Source organism: Bos javanicus, chromosome 22, assembly GCF_032452875.1.
Source record: "Bos javanicus breed banteng chromosome 22, ARS-OSU_banteng_1.0, whole genome shotgun sequence".
Classification (NCBI taxonomy): domain Eukaryota; kingdom Metazoa; phylum Chordata; class Mammalia; order Artiodactyla; family Bovidae; genus Bos; species Bos javanicus.
Window position 1 is genome coordinate 8,333,491 of NC_083889.1, and position 16,862 is coordinate 8,350,352.

At 46.2% G+C, this 16,862-nt stretch overlaps 1 non-coding gene across 1 annotated transcript; it reads right to left on the minus strand.

Moving 5' to 3' along the window:
* Positions 1 to 3,751: 3,751 nt before the first annotated feature.
* Positions 3,752 to 3,824, minus strand: TRNAE-CUC (transfer RNA glutamic acid (anticodon CUC)). The gene has a single exon. It is a non-coding gene; the product is annotated as a tRNA-Glu (tRNA).
* Between the last annotated feature and the right edge of the window lie 13,038 nt (positions 3,825 to 16,862).

Sequence of the window (16,862 nt, forward strand, 5' to 3'; positions counted from 1 at the left end):
TAGCCCATGTGTGGAGGGCTGGGGGGAGGCTCTCATTCACCAATGTAGTTATTTTATTAGCTCTAGTGGCTCTCTACCCAGAGGGCTGTTTGTTTCACTGAATATTAGGGGCTGTGCAGAGGCATATAGCTGGTTCCTAGAGCTGTGGGTAGGGCCCACCTGGGTCAGCACTCCAAACCACGAGACATCTGTTAAAAAATTGAGTTTTCCAACTTCTAGGCATTCCTGATGGCTGATAGAGAGCTGCCAGACTTCCTTTAATCATTCCATGGGACTCATTTGACATGAGTACTTTGACTTTTGGAATTCAAATGGATGTTCTTGATCTGCTTGATTTGTAAATGAGTGTATTCTTAACCATTTGCCTGGCAGTTTTGTGTTTTAGAACAGTCTTCATCAATCATGAATCACAGAAGGGAAACTGTTTCTCTACTGTAGTTGAATTAACAGCAGTTGTAGATAGATGCTTGGAGAAGGCAATGGCACCCCACTCCAGTATGCTTGCCTAGAAAATCCCATGGGCGAAGGAGCCTGGTGGGCTGCAGTCCATGGGGTCATGAAAAGTTGGACACGACTGAGTGACTTCACTTTCACTTTTCACTTTCCCGCGTTGGAGAAGGAAATGGCAACCCACTCCAGTGTTCTTGCCTGGAGAATCCCAGGGACGGGGGAGCCTGGTGGGCTGCCGTCTCTGGGGTCGCAAAGAGTCGGACACAACTGAAGCGACTTAGCAGCAGCAGCAGCAGCAGATGGATGCTACAACTGGTAGGCTTGGGAGAAAGTCAGCCTGGCGACTGGTGCACATGCCCAGGTCTCTGGCAGGAGTAGGGAGTCATTCTCTGCAGGAATGCTGTGGAAGGGGCAGGGTGGGGCCAGGTCCACAGGGCATCATCGGGCTGTTAGTAAAGGGAAACTGAGTGATCGGGTGAGGTGATACCTCATTGTAGTTTTGATATGCATTTCTCTAATAATGAGGAATGTTGAGCATTTTTTCATGTGTTTATTGACTATCTGTATGTCTTCTTTGGAGAAATGTCTGTTTAGGTATCCTGCCCTTTTTTTTTTTTTAAATTGGGATGTTTGTTTTTCTGATATTGAGTTATATGAGCTGCTTATATTTATTGGAGATTATCCTCCAATAAAAAAAATGAGAGAAGCTGACTAGAGATTGGTCAGCCACTATGCCTCTTGGGGAGACTCGCAGGGTGGATAGGCCTGAGCTCTGCACTGGCCCCTGAAGCACTATCTGGATGCCCACTTCCAGTCTCAAAGCTTCTGTTGGATGTAATTAGAATATGTTCTCTTCTTTGCCAACACATACTATGAAGAAAGTTGAAGTCTTCCTATTGAAGGCAACAGAAAGCATAAGAAATACTATTAGTCAACTGATGAGACTGTACTGAGTATCTTTGAAGTTCTCTTTGGTATTTTCCCCACACTGAAATTGTACCTTAGACAAAATTGTGTCGGTTATGCCAAATTAAGAAGTGAATACACCCACATGTTTGGCACACATGGGGCTTTTATTTCACAATCTGTTTAATCTTCTTGTGTTTTCCAAGGGAGGCTTGTTGTAGGAGTGTGTATATATCTTTGACTTTCAGTCAGGTTATAAAAAAAATCTAGGTCTAGAGTTTGAAAGTACAGAAATAAAAATACTTGAAAAAAAAAAAACCAGGATAACAAACTTACAAGGCAAGAAAGTGTTGGTTTCAATTTTAATTTTAATTTAACCATTTTAATTTTCTTGCAGAGTTTATAGAGTTCCAAATATCTAGCTCAAAGTATTCGTCACATTATGTATACGACTATAGGAATCCACACCATTCTATTTCACGTAAAGCTGAAAATTAAATTTCAAGTAAAAGTTTATATTTTATTATTTGGTGACACCTCACTCACCATAGCACATAATCCATAATTTAATAAATTATAGTGAATTAATTATACAAATTAATAAAGATAAGTTATCTTTATCTGCTTTTTCCCTACATGTGGGTCACACTTGTCTATTTCTTTTTATGTCTTATCATTTTTTTGTTGAAACCTTGAAAATTTAGGTACTATATAGTAGCAAAATTGGATTCTGAATTCCCCCCTCAGGGTTTTTGTTTGTTTAGTAACTTTCTTATGAATTCTATCTCATTTGTGGTATGTGGCTATATTTTCTCACTTAAAAAAACGTATATGAGTATAACAATAAATTAACATGTTACTGTATTATTTCTAAGCTTGGTTTCCCAGGTCTTGTTTTTGTGTCTGCATGATTTAGTGGCCAGCAAGTGATTCTTCAGAGACTGTGTTTATACACTTTTAGCCAGACAGGTTTCTACCTGCTGCTGATGGATCTGTGTGCTGTTTTAAGGATGCTCTGGCTTTTGTTCTTCATAAGCCCCCCTCTGGTCCCACCCCCACCCCACCATGTCCACCAACTCCAGGTCAGCCAGAGATAGGTGGAATGTACCTCTGTGTGTGCTCACTTCTTGCATTTCCCTACTAAATTTCTGGCTAGTCTGCTAGGCTGATGTTTGCACCAAATAGAATCGCCACCTTGAAGACTGTTGAAATGTCTGACCTTCCTTGTGTGGTCACCACTGAGATTGTTGCCTGTCATCCACTGAGCACCAGGTTTTCACCTTTAGCTCCAAACTAAACCATCCCTTTCTGGCAGTGAAGCTGCTGGTCATCCAGTCTGTTCCGCCTGTTAGAACTAACTGTGCTAACTGATCTGAGAGGGTGCGGGAGCTTGATGGGATCAGCCCTGGGAAAATACACTGTAGATTCCAACTGTTCTCCAAAAGCACAGGCTTTTGACGCATCAGTCTGTTGTTTGCTTTCGGTTGCTGTCCAGGGTCTTGAAATAGCTGTTACTAGCGTTCTGTATTTTAGTTGCTTTCAGGGAGAGGCTTTGGTGACCTCCTCTCATGCCAGAGGTCTACCTTACCTCAATTATTTTTGTATCCTGAGAAACTATTTTCTTATTTGTTGCACAAAGAGTTCTCGGTGTATAATAATTGACCTCTGATATTTAAAATGTGATTTTCCTTGAAGGTCAATTTCAGGCAAACTCCTTAGGAGGAGAATTTGCCTTCAGAGAAAAAATAGTAGTGGGCCCTCTTTTAAAACACCTTGACTCAACCAATTCACTACATCAATCCATAATTTAATTAAATATTATGTAAACCAATGAACATTGAGTATGAAGAGAGAGCTATTTCTATGAAAACAAAATTGCATGCTTTGAAAAGACTCAATAAATGTGAGTTGATAAAAAATTGCTATTGAATTGGGTGTGGGTGAGACAACTATAAATGACTGCAGAAATACAAAACAATTTGGAAGGATTGTGTGTTCAGATTACCTCATAATTGTCCTTAAAATTTTACTTTGCTTGAAAGTAATGGAAACTGGAAATTGTAGATGTGAATTATGAATGTGGCTTTTGAAGAAATTGATGGAGAACTTTTATCAGTGTTCTAATATTCAAATAAAACATCTTGGCTCCACATTAAAAGTTAGCAGGAAAAAAGCATGTTTATATTTTAAGTTACAATGAGCTATTTAGGGTGTTTGTATCACTTCTTAAAAAGCAATTCCCTGCTTTAGCTCAGTTTTTTTTTTTTTTTTTTAATATTTATTTATTTGGCTGTGCTGGGTCTTAGTTGCAGCATCAGGATATTTGATCTTTGTTGTGGCCTAAGGGATCTTTCACTGTGACTTGTGAACTTTGGTTGCGGCATGTGAGATCTAGTTCCCTGACCAGGGATCGAACCCGGGCCGCCTGCATTGAGAGTGTGGAGTCTTAACCACTGGACCATCAGGGAAGTCCCTAGCTAAGTTTTTGATTGACCGAATTATTACCAGTACCAGTCAGAAAGGTAATTTCTCTATGCTTCTATTACTCAGTTAAGACCTTAACTGAAGGCTTAGTAAAGCTCGCTGCCAACTGCCTGCCTCAGATCCTCCCCAAGACCCTGCTGTTGACCTTTTGAGTTAGATCAAGGCTCACCACTTCGTCTCCCACTCCACAATGGAGGGAGATAAGTAGACTAGGCTGGGGATCCTGAGGAGTCTAGAGTCACTGTGTTAAGCCAGGGAAACTTTATAGAGGGGAGCAAAGAACTTCACAATCTTTCAGCTGTTTGGAAACTCTTGGTGCTTCCCTGTTGACTGAAACTGCTCCTGGTCCCATCCTGGGAGGACCCAGGAGTGAGCAGCTTGATACCTTGGGGACAAATATTATCATTCCCTTGACTCTCAAGGGTCAGATGTGAGCATTCTGATGACTGAATTCTGATGCATATAATGGGGGACAGAAATACTCCTATCTGTCCACTGTTGTATGCAGCAGAATTTATGCATCCCGTGTCCCATTTCCTTGTGCTAAATTGTTTCCATCATGTCTGACTCTTTGTGACCCTATGGACTGTAGCCCGCCGGGCTCCTCTGTCCATGGGATTCTCCAGGCAAGAATACTGGGGTGGGTTGCGATGCCCTCCTCCAGGGGATCTTCCTGACCGAGGGATTGAACCTGTGTCTTACAGTCCCCTGCACTGGCAGGCTGGTTTTTTACCACTAGCACCACTCGGGAAGCTAATCTGAAAACGGATTCCCACTGAGAAGTTAGAGAAGATTGCCCTAACTTCTAACTTTTTGAATAGACCTTTTGAAGACAGAAAGGGATTACACAAATGCGGGGTTTTAGGCACGTATATTAGTTGATAGGGGAGAACATTTTAGTTGGCAAGACTTTCACTGCTACTCAAACAATATTACAGAGGAAGTTGCTCAGTCTTTCTAGACTCCCGACTGAGGCAGCTAACTGTCCTGGCCACCACAAAAAGAATGAAGCTCAGAGAAAGTGTGTAAGATTGCAATACTTTTGAAAATCTGCTTATTTTGATAATGGATTGAGAGATCACAGGAAACTTTTTTATGTTTTGTTGAAAGCATTGTGCTTGTTGAAACCTATACTTACACATCCATTAAAAAAAAAAAAAGAGTGGCTGAGGAGAATTTGAAAGTTCCTTGCCTTATTGAAAGTTTTGTAGTTTAGCTGGAATAAGCTTGGTGCTTCTTATTAGCTCCTTGAGTCTGAATCTGGACCTTGATGCTCACACTTGCATCCACAGCAGGGAAACTGATGAAGATTCGAATGAACAAGTGACTTTGGGAGGACAATGGGATCCCTCTCCCTTCTGAGGCACTGGGCTCAGGAGAAAAATCTTAATAAGAGTGCTGAGATCCTGAAGGGTGTATGGATAAGAGGGTCACAGATCAAGAGGCTTGAAGTTTTCTGTCGAGAATCAGAGCAGGGCCTTTCTGTTTCGTGGGGAGAGAGGAAAAGAGAAATGATTTGATTCACCTCCTGAGACCCCCCCGTTTCACCTCCTGCCTTATTCTGTATGTCTCCCCCCAACCCTTCCTTTCTAGCTTTTTGCAACATTACCCAATGAAGAGGGAGAGAAAAAGTCAGTAGAAGAGAGGGGGGCTGCATGAACTCCTCCCTCCTTCCTGACATGAGAGCCCTCCCTTAAAGGAAACAATGCCATCCCCCTGTCCTGTCTGAAGGCTGCTTTCTCTCAAGCATCATCCTTTCACCCCATCACTGTTTGTGTTTCCCTTACGGCTTGCTATTGATAGAAGGTATTTTTATTCTTTCTTTCTCTCCAGCTCTGTCTCCCTCTTTCTCTCTCTAGCTTCTAGCTTTCGTCTGGTCCTGCTGAGAGAACATAATACCACCTTATTTGTGACTCTGCAGTCATTTCCATGGCAACCGATCCGTGGCCCAGGTATGAGTCTGTGCCTTCGCAGTGGGATGGTGCAAGAGAACGTCCTTTGTTAAAGCCGAGAGGCAGCAGGTTTCTTCCTGCAGCCCCAGCCCGGGGAGGAACTTCTGCAGGAGTCAGAGGAGGGATGCAGCAATTCCAAGCAGGGTTCCCCACTTTATCACATTTCCCCGAGCATGTGTGAAGTACCTGTAGACCAGTACACATACAAGTGCACGTGTACACACACACACACACACACACACACACACACACACACCTTCTACTTCTGGACCTTTAGCCACATAGCATTTTTCCCTTTGAAGGGACTCAGCTTCTATGCTGTGGCCAGGAACAAAAGCTTGTGTTTGAAATGAGGGCTTCAGCTTCCTGTGTATAGAATGGGGATGGGGGTGGGGGGTTGACAGCAGGGACAAGGATGGATAAAAGGTCACGAGGGTGGTGATGGGGGAATGAGAAAGACATTTCAGAGCTCCTAGTTCAATGATGACTAAGAGAGAGAGGAGGGGAAAGAAGGTTTCAGCTGGGGAGTTCTTAACACAGATGCTCAGACAGTGCTCATTACTGTGCAGTGGGATTTATACACAATAAAATGATATGAAATGGCAAGACAGCCTCATCTTTCTCCTCACTCATCTCTCCTTTCTTTTTTCTATCCCTTTCCTGTGGATCTCTGCTTTTTGTTCTGTTCCATTTGAGTTTGGGTCAAGGGAATACCATTTTTTGGTTACCTAGTTGCTTAGTCATGTCTGACACTTTACAGCCTCATGGACTGTATAGCCTGCCAGGCTCCTCTGTCCATGGAATTTTCCAGGCAAGAATACTGGAGTAGGGTGCCATTTCCTCCTCCAGGGAACCCTTGCAACCCTGGGATTGAACCTGGGTCTCTTGCATCTCCTGCATTGGCAGGTGGGCTCTTTACCACTAGTGCCACCTGGGAAGCCTTCACCATTTGGGGAAGATGCTAGAATAACCCTAGTCAAAGTCCTAAGGCCCCTCTTTGTGTTTCTGCCCTCTCTTCAACAGAGCTCTTGAACTCAGATGAAGAGAAGGGAAGGGAAGGGGTCTCTTGCCCGTTGCTCCTGAGAAACGTCTGCTCGTGGAAAACAAATGGGACAGGCTGGCGTCTGGAGCCAAGAGGGTAGCCCAGGTTTGCACTGCAACCTGGAGGAGTTTGTCTTTATTAAGCAGATGTATAGAGGCCCGGCTCGTTCCCAAACATCTCCACGGTCATCTGCTCCCCATTTCTTTTATTGATCTGCCTGTCTAAATGAGTACTTCTAAACTCGGTGGGAGTTTTCCAATTAGATAAAAGGCAATTCATGTCGCCTGCTGCCTCCACGCTGCACTAACAGCCCCAAACCAAGAGAGCATATTCAAGGCTTCTTGGCAGAACAACCTGCTTTAATCAAGGCGGCCCCCTCCTGGGCACCCTCGCCTGCAGGACATTTCTCTTCCCATGCAGAGGCTTTTCTTTATTGGAGGTGGAGGAAAATGGACTCCTTCTCCAGGAGTAGGGTTTCCAGGTGAGCTGTGTAGTTACTGGAGAAGAGGCGGCACTCGCTCCCTGGGCTGGCGCTGTCGAAAAGGCCGTCTGGCAATTATTTTTAGGTCAAGCAGTGACTCAAGGGTTTCGTGATCTCTGAGACTCCTGCTGGGAGCTCTGGCCTTGGGCCTCCCCAGCATCCTGCCTGTCCCCAGATAGGTCTTGGGGAGCCCAGTGTTCTCTGGGCTCTTCCCCATGACAGGAGGGTTGAAGACAGGATGGGGGATGGGAGGGTGCCCCAGAGGTGGGCCCTCCCATCCCGGATGTGTATCGCTTGTCCACGGGTGAATACGGGTGGCCCGGAGTCTGGAACTCCGCAGGGGCCTCCCGTGGCCTCTGGTAGCCGGCCCAACCCTTCCACCTGAGTTCAAGGTCCTTTTGGCAAGGCAACCTCATTTCTCCTGCCTCTTCATCCTTTTCATTCTGGCCTGGTTCATCTTCCACATGGCCAGGTGACCATATTTTCTGGGTTTTGGTCATCCTTTTCTTCTGACTAAAAAAGCTGTTCTCAGCTGAGAATGGGTATCCTTTCTCAGCCAGCATCTTTCTCCTTCATCCAGACTCCTCTCACACTGTTGGTATTGCTTGCTTGCTGTTTCATCACTAATTAGAGTGACTGTCCTTTATTGGGTACACTCCCTGTGCCCTGGGCAGGGTGGTTTCCATGCAATTAACAAAGTCAAACCCTCACAGTGTGACCCTGAAAGAGGTGCTATTACTACCCCCCATTTTACCCATAAGGAAACTGAGGCTCAGCACCTTGCTCAAGGCGTGGAAACATCTGGATCCACACCCGTGTGATGTCAAAACTCTCAGGTTTTTACATGCACAGTCAAGGACGAATAATAATCACAATGGTGATGAAAGTAAGTTATTTGTTTTAGAAGCCACATGGCACGGTCCTGTTTGCATGACAAGTCAGACATGATTTAACGACTAAATAACAACAGCAATGGTTTAGTCACAGTGATCTTTGACTCTGGGATAGGCTCATTTCCCAGATAGAATGACTCAGGTCCCAGTCTCTTCTGTCTCTAAAGCATCTGTGCTCTTGTGGGAGCCCAGGAAGCTTTCCTAGAGCTACTGAGGATGCAGGTCTCTGTGTTAGGGCCTGGGGACCCTATTTGGTGGGGAGCAGAGAAGGTCTAGTTGGGCTGTGATTGGCAGAGGATTTGTACCTCTGTTATGGCTTCTCAAGGGAAAACCTTGGGCCCTTAGACTTTCTTAAAGCTTTCTTAAAGAAAAGCTTAAAGCTCTTTCAAGGAACTGGGACCAAATACTGCCCTCACAAGTGGTCATCTCTGGACTTCCATGATAGCTCAGTGGTTAAGAATCTGCCTGCCAGTGCATAGGACATGGGTTTCATCCCTAGTCCATGAAGATCTCACATGCCACCGAGCAACTAAGCCTGTGTGCCACAACTATTGAGCCTGTGCTCTGCAACAAGAGAATCCACTGCAGTGAGAAGCCTGTGCCTGCAGTGAAGAGTAGCCCTCACTAACTGCAACTACAGAGAGCCTGAGCAATATTAATGAAGACCCAGTGCAGCCAAAAATAAATAAAATTATTTCCAAAAAATGGTCATCTCTGCCAAACTTAAACCAGTGTTTCAGGAAAGAGCCCAGACTGCTGAATTCAGTTCTCCCCTACCTTCTAGATAAGTCTCTCCTCCTATTTATATTTCTCCCAAAGACAGGAGATGTCTTTGTTCACTCTATTTTTTCAAGAATAGTTCACACATGAGTCCACAAAACTGCCCTTTGCCATTTTTCCTAGGAGGGCAGATAGGTTTTGTGAAAATAGGTGTTTGGAATGATGCTCCAATAAAAATTAGTTATAAAGAAGATTTTTGGTGTCCCGGGCAAGTAGGTCTGACCTATCGAGTCTGGTGTGATGATTGAGTGCTTTTAAAAATAATTATTTCTTTATTTTTGGCCATGCTGGGTCTTCGTTGCTGTGCAGGCTTTCTCTGGTTGCAGTGAGTGGGGGCTTTTCCGTAGTTGTGGTTCATGGGCTTCTCACGGCAGTGGCTTCTCTTGCTGCAGAGCGTGGCTCTAGGCGCGCCGGTTCAGTTAGTTGCGGCCCGTGGACTTAGCTGTCCCTTGGCATGTGGAATCTTCCCGAACCAGGGATCAAATCTGTGTCCCCTGCATTGGAAGGTGGATTCTCAACCACTGGACCACCAGGAAAGTCCAAGGTGCCTTCTTTACACTTTCACTGCAAGAAGATGGTCTTGGCTGGCTCGGTGGGACTTTGAAGGTAGGGGAGGTGGCTCGGCTCTTCTGTAGCTCCCACGGTCCGGAGCTGGGCTGGTCTTGCAGATGTCCAGTAGCCACTGTCCGCGTCTGTGCATCGTGAACTCAGGACCAAGCTAATGGCTAAGGAAAGGGATGTGGCAGGGGGTCACTGACAGTGAGATGATGGCTTTGCCTGGAGCCCCCCTCCCTCACCTGCATTCCTGCTCCCTGCTCTGCGTTTGCATAATCTGAGCCACCTGTGCTGTCTGGATCCCTAGAGGAGTCTCTGTTAGCTCTCTCCTCCTGTCTCCCCCTTCTCCCCCTCGCAGCGCAAGCTCAGAGGACAGGCACAGCTTGGCCCCCACTCGCCTGTGTGGCTTGCGTGGACAACGCTAGGTCCTTCTCTGACCCATGATAACCACACTGTCAGCAGGAGGGAGACGGGATGCCGAGGAGTAGACATCTTGTGAATACTGAGTTTCTGGGCCCTGACTTCTCAGCGGTGGCATCTCCTCTCGCATCAAGCCTTGTCACAGCATCATTTCAGCTGCGCCTGGGGAGGCAGAGCCGGAGAGTGATGGAGCCACATTGTTCAGAAGCCTGAGGCAGCTGCTGCTCTGAATCTCCATGTAACCACTGTGGAAGGCTCTGGAAAGAGGCACTTCACCTTCCCTTACTTGAGAAGAGAGAAGAGCCAGGGACGAGTGTTGGAGTTAGAGCCCATTCTGGCTGGAGGGGTTCACCTTTGCTCTCTGGCAGAAAAGGAAGTGTTTGAAAATTCAATAAAGCTGCCTTTCATTATCCAACCCCAGCAGGACTTTATGATAATTTTTAGAACTTCTTCATTCAAAACTCTGGGTGCTTTGAAGGTTAATCACTTGTGTTTATCGAAACTTCCCTTCAAGGAACTTAGAGAGCTTTGTAGACATTATCTAATTCAGCAGCACTGCAGGACCAGGAAACGGGGAACAGGGAGAGGATGAACAGACGAGATTATTCCAATTTAGGAGAACTGATAATATTAATAGTTCCCACAGGGAGTTTAAGTGAGTTTTTGAAAATCACCAAATAAGTTGTGAGCCTTCCAGGAGAGGACCTCTTCACACCCCAGCCTGAGGTCAGCCTCTGGCTTGACCACTGTGAGCTGGCAGTACTGACTTCTCCGTCTCAGTTTCCTCACCTGTAAAATGGGACAGTAAGCCATACCTCTTGGTGCCGTGTGGCACTGAGTGTCACAGGAGGGTGACGGCACCAGCACCGTGATTGGTGCATCACCAGTGCCCCCTGAATATCACCTCCCCTCTCATTTTTTTTGGTCACACGGCTTGTGGCATCTTAAGGTCAGTCCCCTGACTAAGGATTGAGCCCATGACCCCGGCAGTGAAATCTCAGAGTCCTAACCACTGGACTGCCAGGGAAATCCCCTCTCCCATCTTCTGAAGGAGCAAAAGAATATCTCCCTGGTGGACTGGAGGGTCCACTGCGTGTCTCATCTGAGCAAGAGGAAGGGGAGAGGGAGGCAGGGGGCTGTCTGGGGATGAGGGACAGGTGGTGTCTCTCTTCTCTGAAGCTCTGACCTCTGAAAGGTACAGCCTAGATTTATGAGCAGACTGACACTCTGTTCCCAAAATCTGGAACAAGAGGAATGCATATCCTTGAGTGAATGTGAAATGGAGATTTGAAGCAATTTTATAGTTAATTAGGGGTAAAAAAAAAAGTGCCTCTAGTGAAATTGTCTTTTGGGGGTTGAGTCATTTGTGGAGGTTTACACGCATCAGCAAGTGACTCCAAATTTCCCTCTGGCTCTTGCTGGAGAGGAAGCTTCTATGAGAGGGCACATGGCCTGTGTCTGCTTTCGACTCCAAGATGGCAGGACATTTCCACCTGCAGAGCAGGACATGGCCTGAGAGATTTCTCTCCCCAGACCCCAACCCACCTGCACTTGTCTTTAGAAGCAATGTCCTTTTTAGGTCTTAAAATTGTATGGAGAAGAGAAACGGAAAGATTCGTACAAGTGGGAGCTCCTTAGGAACTTCCTGGGTGTCCTGGTGACGGTTACATGGAGGGCAGGGCGTGTGCTGTCCCAGGTTTACTACTACACATTCTGAGCAGGAACTGGGGAAGAAAGAAAAGGATTCATCTCTTGCTTCCTCTGTCTGTCTCCTACCAGCTTCAGGTCCTGTCCAACCACGGGGATCCATGGGATGACTGTGAGAGGCCAGAGGCTTTTGACTTGCAGTCAGAGGTCTAGGTCCCTCTGGTTCCCCTTCCTGAGTCTATCTCTTTTTGGCAGTGCTAGCCTTGGAAGGCTTTGTTAGATATCTTGTCATCAGTGGTGTTACTTGAATTCATCTTCTCTTGTCCTGCATCTCAGAGCAAGTGAATTTTGGACTTACACAATTTGCATATGTCAACCAGTGTAAAGAGAAAGGCAGACAGTGCCAAGGAAAAGGAGATGGTGGACCACCACCAGATGAAGAAATGGCAACTAGGAAGTGGCTCTCATGGTGCTTAATCTTGGGGCCAACTCATCTAAAAAGAGCACAGAATATTTTCCCTCAATTCCAGTGGGTTCCACTATCAGCAGCAAGACCATGTCACTGATGTGTGTGCACATGTGCTCAGCTGCTAAGTCGTGTCTGACTCTTTGGGACCCCATGGACTGTAGTCCTCCAGGCTCCCGTCCTTGGGATTTTCCAGGCAAGAATACTGGAGTGGGTAGCCACTCCCTTCTCCAGGGGAATCTTCCCAACCCAGGGATCGAACCTGCGTCTCCTGCCTTGGCAGATGAATTCTTTACTGCTAAGCCACTGGGAAGCCCACGTGTTACTGACACCACATTCTAAACCTGGTGTAGACACAGAAGAGGGTGAGCCCAACTTTGTTTACAGATAACTAGACCCTTCCTCTTCTCTGCAGATGAGAATTAATGCTCAAAGCGTAAAAGAGGAAGCAAAACGTGTCTGCATTCTCCAGCCTCATCTTGGAGCCACACGGATTGCTCTGTCACCCCTCCAGACACATTTCTTTCCTGGGTATCACCAGGAGAGAGATGAGAGCTGCCTTCCTGGGTTCTGAGCTGAGGCCTCGAAGCCAGGCTGAAAGCTGTCCTGGGACACTCACCTTTGAATGTCTCAGTTCCAGGGGTTTTAAATCTCAGCCATAAATGTTTCAGAAGTGCGCTTTTATTTTTGGCACTGGATGTACATCACTGGATGTCAGTGACTTAATGACAAGCTCTGTGACCTGGTATTGCTGTTGCTGTCAAACGAATAGTTCTCCATTTGCAGGTGGGCTTTGTTTTTCGCTATTTTCCGAGGCTTTCACCAGGGAATGTTTCATGGACTGGCTTAACGCACAGGTTCTCAGGACCCACCAAGCAAGTAGGTGGGAGACCCAGGTTTGTTGTTATTTAGTCTCTCCGCTGCGTCCCACTCTTTGTGACCCCATGGATTGCAGCACACCAGGCTTCCCTGTCCATCACCAACTCCCAGAGCTTGCTCAAACTCGGGTGCATCAAGTCGGTGATGCCATCCAACCATCTCATCCTCTGCCATCCCCTTCTCCTCCTGGCTTCAGTCTTTCCCAGGTCTTTTTCAGTGAGTCAGTTCTTTGCATCAGGTGGCCAAAGTATTGGGGCTTCATCTTCAGCATCAGTCCTCCCAGTGAATGTTCAGGTTACCATCCAACAGAGATGCCCTCCCCAGCTAGGGGTTGAGAGGAGGCTGAGTGAAGAGCAGGACCTGACTCCTCATCTAATGGGCAGTAGGTTAGACTAAACATACAGCGAGTTGCAGTACCTGTGAAAAGGGGGGAGAAAACCCCAGGAAGTTCCAGGCCAGTTCTGAGAATGCGCTGGCAACGCTGCTGGCCCATGAGCGTGGCCAGGTTTAGTTGCCTGGTCTCAGGTCCACTGTCTGATTGGTCAGGGAGAATCACCCCATATCTGTTTGCAAGGTGCTTTCCTAGACCCTGGACTCTGTGTGAGGACCTGTGTGTCCTCTGGGTGAGTCCCTGGCTTGGTGGCCACTGACTTGTCCTGAGGGAGAGAGATTTACAAGGCAAGACACCTGTGAGGACTCCTCTCTTCCCACAAGTTCTTTTTTATTAGTTTAGAAAAATATTTATTTATTTGGCTGCTCCAGGTTTTAGTTGCAGCATATGGGATCTAGTTCCCTGACCAGGGATGGAACCCAGACCCCCTGAATTGGGAGCTTGGAGTCTTAACACCTGGACCACCAGGGAAGTCCCCTTCCCACTATTTCCTGATTGCTTTCAAAAGAATTAGACGTGGTTTCCCAAAGAAGTTACTATACTTTCACTTATTTATCAAACACCTTTTGAAAGCCAGGTATGGGACAAAGTATTGGGAATGGAGTGATAAGCAGGTGCTCAGTGAAAGAGGCAGAGCATCTATATTTGCTTCCCACCTGAGAAGGGCAGTTGCTAGGATGGAAGCTGGTACATACAAAGGGAAGAGTTTTATGCAGACTCTCTCTGTGTGTGTCTGTGTGCTTTCCAGGGAAGTTTTCCACTGAGAGGTAATGAGTCTCAAAGGGTAAGAGGGAGTTAAAGGAAGGGAGGACCTGGACACAACCTAAATGTCCACTGACAGATGAATGGATGAAGATGTGGTTCAGATATACAACGGAATACTACTCAGCCATAAAAAAGAATGAAATTGGATCATTTGTAGAGAGGTGGCTGGACCTCTAGACTGTCATACAGAGTGAAGTAAGTCAGAAAGAGAAAAACAAATACCATGTATTAATGTGTGTATGTGGCATCTAAAAACGTGGTACAGGTGAACCTATCTGCACAGCAGGAATAGAGACAGAAGTAGGGAACGAACGTGTAGACCCTGGGGTGGGGGATAAATTGAGAGAGAGTACTGACATCTACACACTAGCAAGAGTGGAACAGCTAGCTAGTGTGAAGCTGCTGTGTGTAGCACAGGGAGCTCATCTCGGTGCTTTGTGACGCCCTAGAGGAGTGGGATGGGGGTGGTGGGACGGAGTTCCAAGAGGGAGAGGATATATGTATACATATGGCTGATTCACATTGTTGTATGGCAGAAAGTAAGACAGTATTGTAAAAGCATTTATACTCTGATTTTTGAAAAAAGGAGGGTGGGAAGCTAGAGGTAGGGATGGTACTGTATTTGTTGTTGTTGTTCAGTCACTAAGTTGTGCCTGACTCTTTGCCACCCTGTGGACTGCAGCATGCCAGGCTTCCCTGTCCTTCACTATCTCCCTGAGTTTGCTTAAACTCATGCCCTTTGAGTCAACTCCTCGCATCAGGTGGTCAGAATATTGGAGCTTCAGCTTCAGCATCAGTCCTTCCAATGAATGTTCAGGTTGATTTCCTTTAGGATTGGCTGACTTGACCTCCTTGCTGTCCAAGGGACTCTCAACGGTCTTCTCCAGCACCACAGTTCGAAAGCATTATTCTTCAGTGCTCAGCCTTCTTTATGGGCCAACTCTCTCATCTGTACATGACTACTGGAAAAACCATAGCTTTGGCTATATAGACCTTTGTCGGCAAAGTGACGTCTCTGCTTTTTGATATGTTCTCTAGGTTTGTCATAGCATTTCTTCCAAGGAGCAAGTGTCTTTTAATTTCGTGACTGCAGTCACCATCCTCAGTGATTTTGGAGCCCAAGAAAATAAAGTCTGTCACTGTTTCTATTGTTTCCCCATCTATTTTACAAAGAGTCAAAGCAAATAGAATAAAGACATAGGCCTATTATCCAAGTGAGCAACGCCTTGAGCCTTGGGAGGTATCCTGGACCTTTCCAAGAAAGCAGCAGCAGGACCCTGTTCTCACAAATGACAGGGTATGGGGAAGCTTTGCTTGGCTTGCTCCAAGGAACGGTTGAGTCCACAGTAGAGATGCCAAGTTGAGCAAATAAAAATACAGGATGCCCAATTAAATTTGAATTTCAGATGAACAGCAAATAATTTTTTTTTTTAGGATAAGCATGTCCTAGGCAGTATTCGAGATTTGCTTACCCTAGAAAATGACTCATTGTTTATCTGAAATTCAAATTTAACTGGATACCCTGAGTTTTATCTGGCAACCCGGTCTTCAGGCATCTGAGGATTGAAGATATGGAGGAGGCCCTGAGGGTTTGGATGTCCCAGGGGCAGCCACCTTGGCAGGAAGGTGGCCAGAGGTTTTCTGGGTTGTCATTCCCAATCCTGAAGACAGATTTGCAATTTTTATCATTATAGTGCAAATGAAAGCATGTCATGTTACATAATTTATAGGGCTAATTTATTCATACATTCACTTTTAATTCAGTCACAAATATTTAATAGGCTCTAGGCTCTGTGCCAGGCACAGTATACACGGTGTGAGCAAAACACAGACTTGGGCCGGTCTTTGAGGCGTTTTCACATACTTTTGACAAATCTATCACATTTCAAGCAGTTGCCATATTTTCCCTGCCGGAACCAAGGAAGACACTTCCTCTCCTGATCTCCCCCGTCCCCTCCCCCCAACCCCTGTGTTGACCCCACATTGACCCCACGCTCTTTCCCACTCTCCTGTTCCAGCTGCAGTCCTGGTTTGAGTGAGTTAAATGCGGTGACCTCATGGCTAAGTTTGCATCAGAACCACCTGTAGGGTTTGTTCCACCCTGGCTCCTGGGGTCTTTCCCCAGTGTTTGATTCCATAGGTTTGGTGTGAGAACCAAGAATTTGTTTTTCTAGCATTTTTTTAAGTTTTTTGTTGTTGTTGTTGTTGCAGATCATTTTTTTAAACTCTTTATTGAATTTGTTACAATATTGTTTCTGTTGTTTGCATTTTGGTTTTTTGGGTCACCAGGCATTGGAGAGGGCAGTGGCACCCCACTCCAGTACTCTTGCCTGGAGGATCCTATGGATGGAGGAGACTGGTGGGCTGCAGTCCATGGGGTTGCTGAGGGTCGGACGCGACTGAGTGGCTTCACTTTCACTTTTCACTTTCATGCATTGGAGATGGAAATGGCAACCCACCCCAGTGTTCTTGCCTGGAGAATCCCAGGGATGACGGAGCCTGGTGGGCTGCTGTCTATGGGGTTGCACAGAGTCGGACACGACTGAAGCGACTTAGCAGCAGCAGGCATGTGGGATCTTAGTTCCCTGACTAGGGATCAAACCTGCATCCCCTGCATTGGAAGGTGAAGTCTTAACCACTGGACCTCCAGGGAAGTCCCTCTAACGTCTTTTTAGGTGAGGACACTGGGGAGGACAGTGGTCTTCTGTGATGGATTCCTGCAAGGACCTGGGAGAGGAATTAGCCCTGCTG